The sequence below is a fragment of the Apodemus sylvaticus genome, chromosome 2, assembly GCF_947179515.1.
Source record: "Apodemus sylvaticus chromosome 2, mApoSyl1.1, whole genome shotgun sequence".
NCBI lineage: Eukaryota > Metazoa > Chordata > Mammalia > Rodentia > Muridae > Apodemus > Apodemus sylvaticus.
This window is the reverse complement of record NC_067473.1, coordinates 183283948-183297944: the sequence shown is the minus strand read 5'-3', so window position 1 is coordinate 183297944 and position 13997 is coordinate 183283948. Positions and strand designations below refer to the sequence as shown.

Genomic DNA, 13997 nt, shown 5'->3' with positions numbered 1-13997 from the left:
TTGTTACCCAAATAATTAAAAAAAAATCTCAGGCTTACCAGTTTCTCCTGTAGAAGTCGGTGTCTGTCTGTGCGGGACAGAGGACCATAGTGAGGGGACTCGTCAGAAAAGCCCTGTTGTGAGGGAGTGACAGGGTAGATTGAAAGACAGGCAGACTATAATATAATCGAAAGCACAAGCGACAACAGGCCCTACAGGAAGCCCACAGCCCAAAGAGGCTGAAAATGACCAGTTTTAATCACTATTCTTTAAGGGAAGCCATTCATAACCATAAAATTCTCACAGTATTTCCCTAATTGTTTAGCCCATGAGTAAGATCTGGACTTTGAACATGGAGCTGAGTGGGTCGGCACTAAGACCCTGAGGCAGAGAACAAAGGAGCTCATAGAGGCACAGTTCACAGAGGCCATGGTGGGGAGATGGATCAGTGGTAAGGAGCCTACTGCCAAGCTGATGTATTGGAGGTCTGACACCCTGCAGATGGGAGGAGAGAAATGACTCCTAGGTGGTCCCCTCCACACACGCATGCATGAACATATACATACACACATATACATACATATACACATACATGTAAATGTCCCATGTGGTCCCCTCCACACACATGCATACATATATATACATATACACACATACATACATATACACATACATATAACTGTCCCAGGTGGTTCCCTTCACACACATGCATAAATATACATACATATACACATACAAATAAATGTTCCATGTGGTCCCCTCCACACATATACGTATACATACATATACATGTACTTTCTAAAAGTTAAAAAAAATATATAGTCAGCAAACCAACCACCTGGGATCCTGCATGGGACTGACCAGGCCTGCATGTATGTTACAGTTGTGTAACTTGGTCTTCTTGTGGGACTCGCCAGGCCTGCATGTATGTTATAGTTGTATAGCTTAATCTTCTTGTGGGACTCCTAACAGTGGGAGCTGGCCTGCCTCTGACCCTTTTACCTGCCTTTGGGACCCTTTCCCTCCTACTCGGTTGCCTTGTCTAGCATTAATAGGAGAGGAAGTGTCTAGTCTTACTGCAACTTCATATGCCACATTGGTAATATCCTGAGAGGCCTGCTCCTTTCTGAAGGGAAATGGAGGAAGAGTGGGAGGTGGGGGGAGAGGAGGGAGGAGAAATTTCAGTCAGGATGTAATATATGAGAAAAGAACTTTAAAAATTAAACATAAAATAAATTATATATTATATATAAGATATATATTATATTATATAATATATCTATACTGAACCAACAATCAAAGAGCATCATGGGCTGGTCCTACCCCACCCCTCATCCCACACAGATGTAGCAGATGTGCAGCCTGGTCATCACGTGGGTCCCGTACAACTGGAGTGTGGGCTATCCCAGAAGTTGTTGCCTGTACATGGGATATGTTCTTCTAGCTGAGCCTGGCAGAGATTTGATGTGCCAGGGTTGGAGCATACCCATGGTTGGAGCATATCCAGGGGGACCTCCACCCTCTCAGAGGACTAGGAGGGAGGGTCAAAGGATTTCTGGAGGGGGTGACCGAGAGGACGGGTAGTGAGTGAGATATAGAGAATAAATAAAAATAAAGTGAAAAAATGTTTAATTGGATATAAAATAAATTATGTATGATATATAACTATTTTATTTATTAATAAAACATATAATTATATCACATATAATTATATACTGTATTTATATGAATATAATATGTATAATGTAATATAACTATACATAGTCAGATAAAGTATGGCTTTAGTTCAAGAGGATGGTGTCTGCCCACCATCACTAGTGCTGAACATGTCGCTTTTCTTGGGCTGGTTGAACTAGCCTTGAATTCCTGGTCGTCTTGCCACCTCTGGAGACCAGGACGACAGACACGCACACTGCACCTGTTCAAGTTGCTTTGGATATGGAGACTTTTCAAGCCCAAGCTCAGCTTGTCACAGGGACACATTTTAGGTGCTTTACCTAATTTATGTGTTTTTTAAAAATTGTATGAATGGGCCTATATCTTGTTTATAGTTATCTTACGCACCCTGGAAAGAGACCTCTGCCAAACCACCCCTTTTTTCTTCTTCTATCTCTGCCCTTCTGTGCCAGCGTAGCCTGTCCTTTAGGCTCCTGATTTATGAACTAAGGAGGAGACGCAAATCCTTTCTACGTTAGGGTCATGTGGAAGGGAGAGCTGAGAGATGGCTTGGCAGTTAAGAGCACAAGCTGTGTAAGCCTGAGGACTGGAGTTTGGATCTCAGCATCCACACAGTAAGCTGGACATCCCACAGATCCCTGGATCTCAGCATCCGCACAGCAAAGGACATCCCACAGATCCCTGCATCCCAGCATCCACACAACAAGCTGGACATCTCACAGATCCCTGCATCCCAGCATCCACACAGCAAGCTGAACATCCCACAGATCCCTGCATCCCAGCATCCACACAACAAGCTGGACATCCCCTAGATCCCTGGATCCCAGCATCCACACAGCAAGCTGGACATCCCACAGATCCCTGCATCCCAGCATCCACACAGCAAGATGGACATCTCACAGATCCCTGCATCCCAGCATCAACACAGCAAGATGGACATCCCCTAGATCCCTGGATCCCAGCATCCACACAGCAAGATGGACATCCCCTAGATCTCTGGATCCCAGCATCCGAACAGCAAGATGGACATCCCCTAGATCCCTGGATCCCAGCATCCACACAACAAGCTGGACATCCCACAGATCCCTGCATCCCAGCATCCACACAACAAGCTGGACATCCCACAGATCCCTGCATCCCAGCATCCGCACAACAAGCTGGACATCCCCTAGATCCCTGCATCCCAGCATCCACACAGCAAGATGGACATCCCCTAGATCTCTGGATCCCAGCATCCGAACAGCAAGATGGACATCCCCTAGATCCCTGGATCCCAGCATCCACACAACAAGCTGGACATCCCACAGATCCCTGGATCCCAGCATCTACACAACAAGCTGGACATCCCACAGATCCCTGCATCCCAGCATCTACACAACAAGCTGGACATCCCACAGATCCCTGCATCCCAGCATCTACACAACAAGCTGGACATCCCACAGATCCCTGCATCCCAGCATCCACACAGCAAGATGGGCATCTCACAGATCCCTGCATCCCAGCATCAACACAGCAAGATGGACATCCCCTAGATCCCTGGATCCCAGCATCCACACAGCAAGATGGACATCCCACAGATCCCTGCATCCCAGCATCCACACAACAAGCTGGACATCTCACAGATCCCTGCATCCCAGCATCTACACAACAAGCTGGACATCCCACAGATCCCTGCATCCCAGCATCCACACAGCAAGATGGACATCCCCTAGATCCCTGGATCCCAGCATCCACACAACAAGCTGGACATCCCCTAGATCCCTGGATCCCAGCATCCACACAACAAGCTGGACATCCCCTAGATCCCTGGATCCCAGCATCCACACAGCAAGCTGGACATCCCACAGATGCCTGTAATGCTAGCTCTGGGATCCAACATCCTCTTCTGACGTACAAGTGTACACACACACCTGCAATCATCAGACACATATGAATGAATGAATGAATGAATGAATGAATGAATGAATGAGTGACTGAATCTTGATCTCTGTGGTTGAGCATACTCACTGCTCTGCTAAAGGACCTAGGTTCAGTTCCTGGCACCTACGTGACAATGCACAACTGTAATGTCTGGGACCCAATGTTCTCTTCTGAAGTTCTCAGGTATAAGGCACTCACGTACATATACATACGTGTCAACAAAACACTCATACATACAGAATAATTTTTAATTAAAAAATAAAATTAAAAATTAACAAATATTTTAAGAAAAGAACATTTTGAGAGTCTAACCTAAATAGAAGAAAGGAAAGAGGAGACGAAGTGGCAGAGCCCGAGAGCCTGAGTTCAGATCCCTGACATCATAGGAAAGGGGGGTGTGGTACACACTGCAGTCCTACTGCTGCAGGGCATGGAAGGATCAGTGGGGCTTGCTGGACAGTGATCCAATTTAGAAAGGCAATTTTTAATTTACAGTCATATATAGTTCCAGAGAGTCATATGTCGATGTGAGCACCATCCTGAAGACTGAACCCCACTACTCTCTGAAATGAGACGTTTGCCTTTCTGTGGGGCTGGAGGCGAGACGTGGCTCAGCGGTTACGAGTGCCAGCTAGCTGCTCTTGCAGAGGACCCAGGTTTGGTTCCAACATCCATGTGGCTGCTCAAAACCTCCTGCAACTCCCTCTGTAACTCCAGCTCCAGGAGATCTAATGGTCTCTTTTGCCTCTGCCTGGATCAGGCCAAACATGGCACACAGACATGTGCACAGTCAAAACACTCTCACATAAAAACACAAACAAACAAACAAACAAATAAAGTGTCCTTCTGAGTTGGATGTGGCAGTGTGCACACCTGTCACCTCAACACTTGGGAGCCTGAGGCAGGTGGATGACAAGTTCTAGGCCATCCTGGGCTACATAGGGAGATACTCCCCCCAACTCAAAAAGCAATATAAAACAAAAGTCATCTTTCTAATGCATAAAATCTATATACAGGATAACTAAAATCTGTTTCCCCGATGGCTTCTAAAGCCTTATCCCTTAAATGCTGGAGACTGGGGATAATGCCCATTCAACTCTTGAAGCTATGTGAGAAAATGTTATTTGATAGCCCACAGTGTTTGAATCATAGCTAAGAATAGGAAACTAGGTCCACATGCATTAACACATGTGCACATACCCAGAGACCAGAGGACGGCAAGGCTTCCTGATCCACTATCGACCGGAATATTTGAGACAGGTTCTCTCACTGAACCTGCATCTCACCAGTTTGGCTACATGAGCCAGTATACAAACCGATGGAACCCTTCATCTCTGCACCTTCCTCTGATACCCCCCACCCAGTGCCCTCCTTCCTCCGACCACCCCCCACCCAGTGCCCTCCTTCCTCCGACCGCTCCCCACCCAGTACCCTCCTTCCTCCGACCGCCCCCACCCAGTGCCCTCCTTCCTCCGACCACCCCACACCCAGTGACCTCCATCAGGTTTCCCTCCCAGCTCATATCCTTATTTTTTGGCTCATTCTCCACATCTGTTTGGATTACATGCACGTGACCACGCCCGGAATTTATCATGGCAGCTACGGGGACTGAACTCTGGTCCTCATACTTGCCAAGCAGGCACATCACCCACTGAGCCTCCCCTAGCCCTGAATGCTTGCTTGTTTGTGTTCGTTTCGTTTCTGGGGGTTAAAATCTTGCTATGTATCTTAGCCTAGGCTGGCCTGGAACACTGTGTAGCCTAGAATGGCCTCCAACCAAAGACACTCCAGTCAGCCTCCCAGTACTGGGGTTACCAGTATGAGCCATCACGCCCTGGGAACCCCTTAGATTTGAGAAACTGTGTTCTCTGTAGGGAGCACACAGGCGTCTCCTCCCAAATTACAAACAGTAGTTGATGCTTCTACAAGTCAAGGCCTTCTCAAGGCCATACAGCTCCAAAACACAGATGTAAAATTCCCTCCGTACTACCAGCCCAGTGTACGCCCCAGACATGCCATGAGCAAGAACAACACCGTCTACTGGAAGCTTTTAATTTCACAGAGAGCCGTGGCAAGTTCCATATTTTCCATTGGACAGAACAGGCCAGATGATGGCTTCCTGTTCCCATGTGGACTTACAGAGTGGGAGCTGCAGAGTCAGGGCCATTCAGGCTTCATGAAGGACCAGGGCAAACAAGAGCCCTGCTGCCTCCGGTGGGTGCAGCTCCTCTGAGGCCAAAGGTTGCAGACGCCCTTCCACGAGGGAAGCTGACCTAAGCAGCTTTCTAAATGACAGTGCACGGACGGCTCTCCGGCAGAGGTCTAACGCTCAACTAGCTGCTGAAAATCAAACTCCACTGTTATCAGAACTGCAGCATTCATCATCAGCGATGCCACACACCTACCACAGACATCTTCACAACACAGCACATGTGGCTGGCGACAAAAGTGAAGGACCCTTCCTGTCCTGGGTATTAAAAGACAAGAGTCAGGGGCTGGTGAGATGTCTCAGGGAGTGCTGGCACTTGCTGTGTAATTGGTGACCTGGGTTCAATCCCCAGGGAGAACTGACTCCAAAACAACTGTCCCCTCACTTCCACAGGCATGAGTGTGAGCACAGATATAAACTAAAAATCTATACATCAGAGTTGGCAGTGGGTATATCTCAGTGGCCCAGGCTCAAGGCTCCAGGTTGGCAGGCTAGGAGGTAGCCCAGAGCCAGGGTGCATCACGGCACCAACAGCACCAATTAAACAAACAAAATACTAAACATGGGTTCTAGGTTTCTATTGAATACTGCAAAATTGGTAAATAAATGCAGTTTTAAATCAACATTAACAAAGAAACTATTGATCTAATGATCTGTGTATCTATTAATAAATACCTTGGACAACAACAACAACAAAACAGCAGCCAGTCAGAAAACCGCTCAACATGACAGTTACCTACAAATATGAATTAAGATGGATGACGTGCCAGTGTGGTCCAAACTGCAAAGACTGAAGTTGGGGAGCACAGACCCTCACACAGCACTGGAGGAGTTTGGAGCACTCAGTGGGGCAGGAAATTAGAGATTCATTTCTATTTTAATTTTATGTGTATGAGTGTTTTGTCTCCATGTATGTGTACATTATAAGTGCGGTACCAGAGGGGGCCAGGAGATGGCGACAGATCCCCTGAAACTGGAATTACAGATGGTTGTGGGCCGGGAACCAAACTGGGGTCCTGTGGAAGATCAATAAGTGCTCTTAACTGCTGATCCATCACTCCAGTTTCTTGGTAGAATTTTTTTTTTAATTATAGTAAAGACTAAGCTATGACTTACTACTCTACACATAGGTGTTTATTTGTGGCACTCATGTCCCCACAGAGTTATGTGCACGATTGCTCCCCGTGTCTTTATCCACAACAAAAACAGCAAATATTTTAGATTTCTAATAATAGACAGAATCAATGCATGGGATATTCAGAGAGAAAATGCAGCCCAACAACTTAAACCATGTTACTTGTAAACACAACAAGACAGAGGCAGAGGACACCCTCCCTCCCTCCATTCCAGCCCAGCCCAGCTGTTCTGGTAGCTCCATGGTTGCTAACTGCAGTGAGACAGGGATGGGCAGTCACTGGCAGAAATTCTGTGTTTCTTGCGTGCTTTCAATATACTTGAACAGTACACTTAAGGCCTGAATGTTTTATGACTTTGCAGGAAGGAGAGAGTTGAAAAATCACATGGATAAGGGCTTGGCACAGTGTATACCTTTGATCCCAGCACTCGGGAGACAGAGGAAGGCAGACCTCTGTGAGTTTGAAGTTAGCATGAACTACAGAGTGAGTTCCAGAACAGTCAGAGCAAATAGTAAGACCCTGTCTCAAAAAACAAAATACACACATGCATACACAGAGAGAGAGAGAGAGAGAGAGAGAGAGAGAGACAGAGAGACAGAGAGACAGAGAGAGAGACAGAGAGACAGAGACAGAAAACAAAAAGAGACAGAGACAGAGAGACCAAAAACAGAGAGAAAGAGAAAAGAATATGATATGAATGCAAATAGCTCAGGCATTGTGGTTAAGATCATGAGTTCAGTTCTAAGCACGCATGTCAAGTTGCACACAAACACCAGGAACTGTAGCTCAGGATCCAATGCCTTCTTCTGGACTCTGAAAGCAACTGAATTCATGTGCGCACACATGCATGCACACGGATGTAGCAACAATTAATAAAAAAGAGACCATGAATTTGACAGTAAAAAAGGAGGGGTATATGGGAAGGTTTAGAGGGAGGAAAGGAAGAAATGCTGTAATTATATTATTTCAGAATTAAAGATATAATAATAACAATTAATAATTAATAATAATAATAATAATGTCTAACACTTGAGAATGCTTGCTTGCTGCTCTTTCTGAGGACCTGAGCTGGGCTCCCAGCACATAAGTCAGGGGGCTTTTAACTACCTGTAACTTCAGCTCCAGGAGGACATCTGCACTCAAGTGCATACACACACACACACATGCAAATGAATAAATAATAAAATAATAATAAAACCTAATAGATAATAAACAAAAAGAAAACAATGCATGGTTTGTGTGATACACAGGGTTAGGAAGAAACCATTTAAAAATGTGTGCAGTAAGAAAACTACTCAGTTGCTAGCAGTCAGGGAGACCACACGGACCAACATAGATGTTCCTTTCAGAAGGCTTGGAAGAATGTCACACTCAAAAGTAATAGAAATGTCAGTGCCACTGGTCCAGTGCCAAGCAAGGGCAGAGGCAGGGGAGTTCTGAGGCTCTGGGCTGTGGAGGGAAGCACAGATCTGTCCCCAGCCCCCACCCCTGGGGAGCTGAGGGGCTGCGGGGAGGACCCAGGTGCAGACCTGCGTGTGTGACTTTCTCAAAGGTCAGGTGAAAGGCTCCTGCTACCTTCTGGGCAGCCACGGCTTCCCCGCTTTTCTGCTGAAGGCTGAGGTTCAACCCTTCCAGCCCTGATCCTAGTTAGGCAGACTGGGGAGGTAAGAGAGCTTCCCATGTTAGAGCATGTCACTCCACACACCCTGCCCAAATTTGGCAGCTGCTCTTACAGACTTGGATTCTTAACACTAGTTAAAGCTAGTTTGACTTTAAGTTCGCTGCCCTGAAGCCACCATATTATAGCATCTGCATATCTCGTCTACACCTGCATTTTTCTTTATATTTATTTATTCTGCATACAAGTGCATGCATGCCTGTGGTGTGTGTGTGTGTGTGTGTGTGCACATGCATGCTTGTGGAAGTCAGAGGACATCTTGTGGGAATGGTTTCTGTTCTCTTTTCTTTTCCTATCCAGTTCTAGGACTCACACTTTGGTTGCAGGACCCGGTGGCAGGAACCTTTGCATCCCGAGCCATCATCACATCAGCTCTGTATCTGTATCTGCATTTCGGAAAGCTTGGCCCTCTACCCCATCAGAGCTGCTGAGCAAACTCTCTTCGACTTTGTTTCCTCATTCACCCAACCTTTTGCATCTTTGGTTTATTTTTGAGACAGGGACTTTCTACGTAGCCCAAGCTATCTCCTCATGACCTTCAGAGCTGGGACATGGGCGTGGTTCGTCACATTCCACTCCAGTGCCTTTTATCTATGAGTGTCTCAGTCACCCAGATGCCTCCTCCTTCCCCGACACCATCCGTCTAGTTTCTGCGGACGCAGGGCATGTGATTGTCACCTTCATCTGTCCCCAGAGCCCCTTCTCATCCACAGAGAGGCCATCAAGAAAAGTTTTCTGTGAGACAGTCTAGTGGAAAGCCTCCCCCAGTCTGTGGCAGACACTGTTTGAAAAACAAGACAGGCTCTTCTCAGAATTCCCACCAAAGGAGCAGTTTTGGTTCCTATGGGCGGTCCTCTTGTGATCTGTCAGGTGGCATCATGAGGGCCAGATTAGCTCTTGTCTGTGCTTCCTACAGATAAGAAGCCTTGACTATGCTACATGCCTGACCTCCAGCTAAGAATGCTTTGACACTTCCGTTTCAAAGTATCTGCTGATAGCCCGGTACTGCCAAGGTGGCAGGAACCTGTGATCCTAGCATTTACACCCAGGAGAACGACACAGAAGGTGGAGAATTTAAGGTCATATTTGACTGTGTAGCCATTTCCAGGCCAGTCTGGACTACATAAGACTCAAAAAATCAAACAAGGGGCTGGAGAGATGGCTCAGCAGTTAAGAGCACTCATTGCTGACCTGGGTTAGAGTCCCAGCACCACATGACAATTCACAACCACGCATAAACCCGTTCCCTCATCTGGCTACCTCAGGCACCAGACACACAGGGGCCTCAGACATACAGGTGGGAAAATACTAATACACAAAACTAATAACAACAGCAGAGATACAGATACCCAATACTGCTTAGCAACACAAGATACTTGTATATAATCAAGGAAGAAAGGAAACATGCAGGTGGTCTCAGGAAAGATTCAATGTTAAAAGGAAAAATATAAGTAACCGTTACTCAGGCAAGCTGACAGCAGGAAGGAGCACCCGCCTTAGGGGCAGGTGCGCACATAGCCACCTCACATGCCCACCAGACCTGCTGCCAAATAATAACTGGCTGGGTTCTTCAGTGCTGTTCAGATGCCGAATCAAATGTGACCAGCCGCTTCCTCATCTCTGTTGTGGGCATTGGTCGTCTTTGGCCTGCTCATTTAGACAGACCAATTCCATTCTCCCACAGCTGGGACATGCATTTGAGATGGGTCAGAGCAGTTGCTAATTTATTCACCTAGCTGAAGAGTTTCAGAACAGCTGGGGACATTTGAATACCATTCTTTCCGACTCATAATTCAAGTAGCTGACTCAGAACACTTTGGGCCTGGGTGGCAGTGGGGGATGTGTGTGTGTGTGTGTGTGTGTGTGTGTGTGTGTGTCTACTATGCTCCCTCATTGCTGACCCAAGTCGACCTGCTATGTAAAGCACTGTGAAATGTGAACTGTTCTCTTTGCCCAAAAGTTGATTTTAACAGGTGTTTGAGAGAGACCTTCATGTAAGGAAATGGTCTTGAGTAAAACCCCCATAGGTGTGCCTTCTCTGGGCAGGCAAAATGCGAATATCTACAAGTTCCATGAATTTTGGTAGCCTGAGCGCGGGTCCATTTAGGAAGGAAGGCCACACATGGAAAAAAAGCGCTCAAGCCAGGGGCACAGAGTTTAATAACATTCCAAACAGTCGTCCCTGGAGGCTGGGCTGGAGGACCGTAACCAGCGAGGAACCCAGCAACGGCCTTTGGGATGTGTCACAGCTGTAGACACTCCTGCTCAGAAGCCACAGGGAACCCTTGGAGAGAGGGAGCCAAATTCTTACTTGCTCACAAAACTCTGAGATGTAATATCAATTTCACCAAAAGACAGATGTAAGGGGCGGGTGGGCTAGCACTCTGAGCATGGGCTCTGAAGCACACAGCTGGGCACAGCTGCTTATCCAGGCTGCCACACAGCAACTCTGCTCTGGAGAGAACCTTCAACAACTCCAAGCAACGACAACATGTAACTTTCCTGAGGTAAAGAACAGTTTTTATTGCTTTCTGAAACATTGAAAACCAGTGAGAGCACAAAGCCCAAGACAATAACAATAAAATATTAAACAATGTTGCTATTCTAAAAGGAGGCAATTCATTAAAAGCCTCAGCCATTTCCTCAGACCAACAGTGGAATAGGCACAGAAATTCACCACAAACACAGACCAAGCACCACTTAGGTCACAAGACGAATGAATTCCTATGTCTGAAAAAAAAATCCGTCCCACTAAATCAATAAGTTGCAGCTGTCCGTTAAGTGGTGAGGTTTATATTTTCCCTTTCATGTTTCTAGAATAAAGCAGGTTTATAAATAGCCTGATATTTGTAATTTGACAATTGTCTTCTCACATTATTCTTAGTAAATGCTCATGATAAGCCTTTGGCTGGCACACAAAATTCTAAATACCCGTTTCAAAAGGTAAAGTGTATTTGAGCAGAAGCAAGCACCCGGTTAATCCCAGCACTCTGGAGGCAGAAGCAGGTGGATCTCTGTGAGTCTGGGGCTAGCATGGTCTACACAGAGTTTTAGGTCAGTCAGAACAACACAGTGAGACCCTGTACACACACACACACACACACACACACACACACACACACACACACACAGGGTTCAGGGTGCGAGGAAGGAGGGGGGGGTTATGGTCCTGGCCAGAGGCCGAGATGGGGAGGGGGAACTTGTACAGCTCTGCTTCCTAACCCTTCCACAGGCTAACCCAGCAGCTGGGATCCAGGAAAATGGCAGCGGTCCTGGCTCCTCATCCTGGGCCACATGAACTGGGCTAGAACGTGCTACTTACACTGACCGGCCCTGGTCTTCTGCTCCTGAGTCTGGGTGGCGCCGGGAGCTGTGTTCTTCTGGAATTGCTTCCTCTAGTTCTTGTAGCGGAGACTTGCTTCGTCCACAGGCCCCATCCTGATCCCTGTCCTGTGCGCAGGTCAGCCTAGGCTTGAGCAGCAGCGTGAAGGGCGCTCGCTCGCTTGCTCACACTTGCTCTTAGGCACAGGAAGCTGGAACTGTGCTTTTCTTCTCAGGGACGCGATAAGCCCAGGTTCAGCTTCTGCAGTTCTGTTTGCAAGGCCCAGCCGGCCGGTGGCCCAGCTCCTTCCACCCCAGGGAGTCCTGAGACGCCACTTAAGCCTCTGTACTCCCCTTTCTCCAGCAGGCAGCTAACACTGCCTCCCCTGCACCCCTACACCCCTGCACCCCTGCACTTCCTCTGCGTGGGCTCACGGCCAGCCTCCTGGGACAACTGAACAGTTCCTTTTTTTGTTGTTGTTCTTCCTCCATTTTTGCTTCATGTTTTAAGGACATCTGAGGCGATATTAAGTTTAATATTGCCAAGGCCTCCGGACCCCTGGTCCACGTGCTCTGGGCTGGCCTTGTGGAGCCTCTTCCTAGTGGGCGCATCTTGCAGCTGCTTAGCAATGTCTGATTGTCTCCTGGTGAAGTCGAATTTTTAAAAAGGAAAGGAGACAGAGAGAAAGAGATACCCCGTGCTTTCAGTGACATGTCAGTCACAAGTCACTCTGAGAAACTGTGACGAACTCTTTAGAGAAGACAGGAAAAAGTGAAAGCATTTAGAAACACAGGCTCTTAAGAAAAGCAACCCCAGAGCTCAGGAGCAACCCTGCAGCCCCGGGTGAGCATGACCCGCTCCCCACAAGCTCGCTCAGACACCTGCGGCACTCCTGTCGGATGTTCTACCTTGGGAGAAGGGGGACAAGTTCAGTTCTTACACACCAACACCAGGTTTTTATAGGAAAGTGGGTGCGGAGGGAAATGAGTCTTTGTTTTGTGACCTTAACCTTTCTCCTTTGGACTGTCAATCATAGGAAGTGGGCGGAGCATTAGTACCGGAAGTGTCTCCCTCAACACAGCTGGAAACACACTGGATATTCCCACTGTGAACTCAGAGCTCATTCTTTACCTCTTATCTCCCACCACAAATGTCCTTGAGTGCTTGGCACTTCCTGTTTGGCACCGGCTCTCAGATAGCCAGCAAAGCTAATCCATGGGGTGCGGATGAATCAGTGGTTACCAGGAACAGCCTGAGTACAAACCTTAACGCACCGAGAGCATCTATTTTGGAAGGAGAGTCAACGCAGGGGGAAGACAGCATCAGTCTCAGGCCCCCCACCGTGTGCCTGCACACACCAGCACTGCTTGTGACATCAGAAGCAAAAAGGGCCACAGGCCCTTTCAACATCATTCTGTAAGCAGAGCCATTCCCCAAAGCTGCCCGCATGGCCACCTGAAGGCGCTTATGCTCTGTAATGGCGTTAAAACAATGTGAATGATGTATATTGAAATCTATGCTCTTAAATATGTGGAGTACTTATTACTAATGCTCTTTTGAGATAGGATCTTACATAGTCTCTAATTTTCTATGTAGCCGAGAACTTCTGGTCTTCCTGCCTCTGCCTCCCTAGAGTAGGGACACATCCACACCTCCTATAGCAGCGCATGCTCTCATACTAATTTATGTTACCCAAAAACCTGCTTGCAGTGTTCCACACGTAGGCTAAAGGAAGCCTGCCCCCAGCTGACTCTGATTGGGAAATAAAATTGCCAGGGGCCAATGGCTGGGCAGAGAGTCAGAGGCGGGACTTTTAGAATTCCAGGGAACTAGGAGGAAGAAGGGATTCCACTGTGAGAACAGAGGGTCTAGGACAGCAAAGATAAAATATATATTTAGTAAATGTTAACTCAGGAATATCGGAGGGGAGTGTGGGCTAGCCTTGGAGAGGTTTGAAGTGCCATTGAGTTAGGTAAGGCATATTAAAAATAAACTGTGCAGAAAGCCAATGGGCACCCGCCAGGAGTGTAGAGTGCATTTTAAACTATTTGCTGCTACAACCACTAATTTATTCAG

General features: G+C 47.2%; 1 protein-coding gene across 8 annotated transcripts in view; it reads right to left on the bottom strand.

Annotated features, from left to right (window-relative positions):
• Positions 1–12316, bottom strand: part of Irag2 (inositol 1,4,5-triphosphate receptor associated 2) — a 54840-nt gene extending 42524 nt beyond the window's left edge. For 5 of the 8 annotated variants that reach the window (XM_052175251.1, XM_052175254.1, XM_052175256.1 and 2 more), the window contains exons 1-2: positions 11922–12315; positions 39–113 (exon numbers count right to left, since the gene is read on the bottom strand). The gene's annotated coding sequence lies outside the window, so the exon portion shown is untranslated. Of the gene's footprint in view, positions 1–38; positions 114–11921 lie in introns of all 8 variants that reach the window. The other 3 variants (XM_052175253.1, XM_052175259.1, XM_052175257.1) reach the window with 2 other exon arrangements.
• Positions 12317–13997: the final 1681 nt, after the last annotated feature.